General features: G+C 42.0%; 1 non-coding gene across 1 annotated transcript; it reads right to left on the bottom strand.

Moving 5' to 3' along the window:
* Positions 1–5,231: 5,231 nt before the first annotated feature.
* On the bottom strand, positions 5,232–5,304 carry trnaf-gaa (transfer RNA phenylalanine (anticodon GAA)). Its single transcript has one exon. It is a non-coding gene; the product is annotated as a tRNA-Phe (tRNA).
* Positions 5,305–5,708: the final 404 nt, after the last annotated feature.

Here is a 5,708-nt window from a genome sequence, read left to right as displayed (position 1 = left end):
TGTACCCTCTCCATTGCCTCTACTCTCTTCACTTCGACTGATATTTTGTCAAATTCCACTTCCTTAGTGATCACTGATACAAAGTACTCATTAAGTAGATTAACATTGCCCTGCACCTCTAAGCTTATATTATCCTTTTTGTCCCTAATAGGCCCGACTCAACCTCTTACTACCCACTTATCATTTACATGCTGCTCGAAGATTTTTGGGTTTCCTTTCATGTTGACTGCCAGTCTATTCTCATAGAAATAGAGAATAAGCAAATATAGAAGATGTAAGTATTTCCCATCCTTGATGAGGTGGAACTTTCTTTTGTTGTGGGTGGTAATGACTTGGCCCACGAGTGTGGTGGAAGCAGAGACAATCAATGATTTGAAAAGGAAATTGGATGGATACTTGAAGGAAAAAACTTGCAGGAGGAAAGGGATCGAGCAGGTGAGTGGAACTGACTAGATTGCTCCGGGGAGAGCCAGCATGGACGTGATAGGCCAAACGACCACCTTCTGTGCTGTAAATGACTCTGTGTTGTTTCTCAAATTCAATCCACTGGTGCTTGGTAAATAATTTCAATGTAAATTGTGCAACCGGAAAATCATAACCAAGGCAAGGGACGCATGAGGAAGCAAAACTGCTGAAACCTGGGACTTTTAGATCTTCAGTCTATCGCTCTCCCAACTGAGCTATTTCAGCCCTACATTAATAGTGGCTTGGTGTCCTTGTTTTGGAAGAAAATACATACATTCAAGTTTTCCAAAAAATTAAAGAACACAACATGTGAGTAATATTCCCCATTGCTTTCTCAGTACTGATGGATTGTGAAGCGGGAGACAGCCAGAAGTGCCACTGAGCCGCACAGACCCCGAGCTGAGAATGAAATGAGATCAAATTCAATCTTTCATTGTGAGATGCTGCTGAGAGGTCAGAGTCCTGAATCAAAGCGAGACTTGCTCATTTCAAACACTCCCTGTACTCTCTGCTCATGAAGCCTTACAAAAGGGAAAAACAGAATGGCACTCAAACTCACAACCCTGCCATTAAAAGTCTCATATTCGACTGACAGAACTGTAACTTCTACTCGGTCTCTTATTGGATGGATGCAACTCCAACGCAGGGATGGCATTCAAATCCTCACATGGGTCCACATGTCAGACTGAGTTCCATGTTGTAGACTCAAGCAAAGGAAATCTGCTCACTTCCAAAACTATCAGCGAGTTGAAGCTGATTACAATCAACATCATCAGAGGTCAGAACTACCTGGTGAAAGAAGACACCCTGAAGAAGGATCCACAATTATTCAAAGGCATCGACAAAGTGAAAAACAAGAAAATCGATGAGTCAATGCAAGCCAAACAACAGAAACACTGAAGAATTACATTCCAGAAACCAGTCCTGTTGTTTTTGGAGACAGTTCACAATTGCAGCAACAACTTTATATTCCCACTTGGCTATCTGTCCATTTAGTTAATTGCAATTTTGTCGACAAGCTCTTTGAATCCAGTTGTCTGGTCCTCAAGCCAGCTCCGCATGGAAGTCAATTCCACCTTCTGCAAGGCTGAAACCAATAGATAACCTTAATCTAAAAATGCCACCAGACCAGGGCTCGTCTGGGACTTGAACCCGGGATCTCTCGCATGTTAATTAACCATACTCCATAAGCGAAAATCATACCCCTAGACCAACGAGCCACTGACAAGTCAAGCTTTATTAGCTGCTGTGGAATTTCACTGGAACCCCCCAGCCAATCATTCATTTTTTTTCACATCAAAGCAACATCCTGCAAATGTGGAAATAAAAACAGAAAGTGCTGGAAATGTTCAGCAGCTCTGGCAGCATCTGTGCTGTGAGAAACACAGTTAACATTTCAGGGCACTCACCTTTTGTTTCAGCCATCCTTTCAGACTGCTTCTGTCCATCCAATCTCACTTTCTATTCTATCCACATTCTAACCATTCACTACGTTACTACATTTTTCATGAATTCCTCATTTCTTTTATTAATGACAATTTTGTATTTCTGGCCTTTGCTTCAGACACCACCACAAGTGGAATCATGTCTCCATCTGCCCAATCAAACCACTTCGCTGTTTCCTCACCTTGCAATGTTTCTTTAACCCTGACAGACTGTGGAGTTTCTGCTGCTTATTTGCAGTTCTTGCTTCCCGCCAGTAGATGTCACCTCACTCCAATACAGTGAAGTTTATCAATCTGAGTGAGACACAACAGGAAATAATTGTTCACATTATAGTGAACGTGTGGGATTTATAAATACTAGGAGTGGAGACGAGTTATTATTGCACTCTGCTATTACATCTTTTATAATGGACTCCAGCATTTCCCCCACGACTGATGTCAGCCAAACCGGTATATAATTCGCTGTTTTCTTTCTGCCTCTTTTTTTAAATAGTGGAGTTACATTAACTACCGTCCAATCCATTGGAACTGTTCCAGAGTCGATAGAATTTTGAAAAAAGACCAGAAATGCATCTGCTATTTCAAGGCCACTTCCTTAAGTACTCTGGGATGTAGATTATCAGGCCCTGGGGATTTATCGGCCTTCAATCCCATCAATTTACCAAACATTCCCTACTAATACTGATTTCATCCAGTTCCTCCTTCTCACTAGACCCTATGTTCCCCAACATTTCTGGGAGATAATTTGTATCCTCCTTTGTGAAGACAGATCCAAAGTATGTATTTAATTGGTCTGCCATTTCTTTGTTCCCCATTATAAATTCCCCCGTTTCTGACTGTAAAGGGGCCCACATTTGTCTTCACTAATCTTTTTCTCTACACATATCTATAGAAGCTTTTACAGTCAGTTTTTATGTTCTCTGCTAGCTTACTCTCATACTCTATTTCCCCCTTCTTAATCAATCCTTTTGTCCTCCTCTGCTAAATTCCAAACTGCTCATAATCTTCAGGTTTGCTGCTTGTTCTGGCCATTTTATATTTCTCCTCCTTGGATCTAATACTTTCCTTAATTTCTTTTGTAAGCCACAGTTGAGCCACCCTTCCTGTTTTACTTTTGCACAGACAGGAATGAACAATTGTTGTAATTCATCCATGCGCTCTTTAAATGCTAGCCATTGCCTATCCACTGTCAACCCTTTAAGGAACGTTCCCCAATCTATCATCGCCAACTCCCGCCTCATACCTTCATAGTTTTCTTTGTTTAGATTCAGGACCCGAGTCTCGGAATCAACTCTCTCACTCTCCATCTTAATGAAGAATTTTATCATATTATGGGCGCACTTCCCCAAGGGACCCCACACAACAAGATTGTTAACTAATCCTTTCTCATTACACAATACCCAGTCCAGGATGGCCTGTTCTCTAGAGGTGTTATACACCTCTATCAATTCTCCACTCAATCTCCTTTGAGAAAGGCAGAATAATCCTAGCTTTTCCAACCGAACCTTGTAACTAAAATCCCCCTTCCCTGGATCCATTCTGGTAAATCGCCTCTGCGTCCTCCCAAGGACCCTCACATTCTTTCCAAAGTCTGCTGAGCAGAACTGGAAGCAACACTCCAATTGGGGCCTAACCAGAGTTTTATAATGGTTCAGCATAACTTCCCTGCTTTTGTACTCAATGCCTCTATTTATGAAGCCCAAGATCCCATATGCTTTGCGAACCACTCTCGCAATATGACTTGCCTCCTTCAAAGATTGATGCACATGAACCCCAAGTCCCTCTATTCCAGTACACTCTTTAGAACTGTGCCATTAAGTATATATTGCCTCTCCCTATTCCTTATGCCAAAATACATCACCTCACACTTGTCACTATTAAATTCCATCTGCCACCTGTCTGCCCATTCTGCTACCCTATCACTGTCCTGTTGCAGGCAGTTCATATCATCCTCACTGTTTGCCGCTCCTCCAGGTTTGGTGTCATCGGCATATTTTGAGATTCTACTCTGTATTCCAAGATCCAAGTCGCTTATCTTGAGCAAAAAAAGCAGTGGTTCTAGCACTGACCCTTGGGGAACACCACTGTCGACTATCCTCCAGTCTGACAAAGAACCATTTAATAAGACTCGCTGTTTTCTGTCCTTAAACCAATTTTCTATCCAATTGGACACTGACCCTCCTATACCACGAACCTCAATTTTGTTAACCGCCCTTTTATGTGGTACCTTGTCAAACGCTTCCTTAAAATCCATATAAACAACATCCACTGCATTCCCTTCATCAACCTGCTCTGTTAGTTCATCAAAAAATGCAGTTAGATTAGTCAAGCATGAACTCCCATTTATAAATCCATGCTCACTCTCCTTAATTAACTCAAACCTCCCCAAGTGACTGTTGATTTTTTACCCTGATTATTCTTTCAAAACCTTACCCACCGCTGCTGTTAATCTAACTAGCCTGTAGTTACCCGGACTGTCCTTACACCCTTTCTTGAATAAGGGTGTCGCATTTGCCACTGTTTAATCCTCTGGCACCTCCCCCGTATCCAGGGAAGATTGGAAGATTATAGCAAGCCCTTCCGTTATCTGCATCCGCATTTCCTTTCGCAACCTGGGATGTGAGCCATCCGGACCAGGTGTTTTATCTTCCCTAAGCACAGCCAGCCATTTTAGTACCTCCCTCTCTCAATTTGTACCATCTCCATTGACTCTACTCTCTTCACTTCGACTGATATTTTGTCAAATTCCACATCCTTAGTGATCACTGATACAAAGTACTCATTAAGTAGATTAACATTGCCCTGCACCTCTAAGCTTATATTATCCTTTTTGTCCCTCATAGGCCCGACTCAACCTCTTACTACCCACTTATCATTTACATGCTGCTCGAAGATTTTTGGGTTTCCTTTCATGTTGACTGTCAGTCTATTCTCATAGAAATAGAGAATAAGCAAATAGAGAAGATGTAAGTATTTCCCATACTTGATGAGGTGGGATTTTTTATATTGTGGGTGGTAATGTCTTGGCACACGAGTGTGGTGGAAGCAGAGACAATCAATGATTTGAAAAGGAAATTAGATGGATACTTGAAGGAAAGAAACTTGCAGGAGGAAAGGGATCGAGCTGGTGAGTGGAACTGACTAGATTGCTCCGGGAAGAGCCAGCATGGACGTGATAGGCCAAACGACCACCTTCTGTGCTGTAAATGACTCTGTGTTGTTTCTCAAATTCAATCCACTGGTGCTTGGTAAATAATTTCAAAGGAAATTGTGCAACCGGAAAATCAGAACCAAGGCAAGGGACGCATAAGGAAGCAAAATTGCTGAAACCCGGGATTGAACCAGGGACTTTTAGATTTTCAGTCTCACGCTCTCCCAACTGAGCTATTTCAGCCCTACAATGACAGTGGCTTGGTGTCTTTGTTTTGGAAGAAAATACATACGTTCAAGTTTTCCAAAAAATTAAAGAACACAACATGTGAGTAATATTCCCCATTGCTTTCTCAGTACTGATGGATTGTGAAGCGGGAGACAGCCAGAAGTGCCACTGAGCCGCACAGACCCCGAGCTGAGAATGAAATGAGATCAAATTCAATCTTTCATAGTGAGATGCTGCTGAGAGGTAAGAGTCCTGAATCAAAGCGAGACTTGCTCATTTCAAACACTCCCTGTACTCTCTGCTCATGAAGCCTTACAAAAGGGAAAAACAGAATGGCACTCAAACTCACAACCCTGCCATTAAAAGTCTCATATTCGACTGACAGAACTGTCACTTCTACTCGGTCTCTTATTGGATGG

Source organism: Heterodontus francisci, unplaced genomic scaffold (assembly GCF_036365525.1).
Source record: "Heterodontus francisci isolate sHetFra1 unplaced genomic scaffold, sHetFra1.hap1 HAP1_SCAFFOLD_58, whole genome shotgun sequence".
In the NCBI taxonomy this organism is placed as follows: domain Eukaryota; kingdom Metazoa; phylum Chordata; class Chondrichthyes; order Heterodontiformes; family Heterodontidae; genus Heterodontus; species Heterodontus francisci.
Note: the sequence above shows the minus strand (reverse complement) of the source record. Positions and strands in the feature narration are given on the sequence as shown.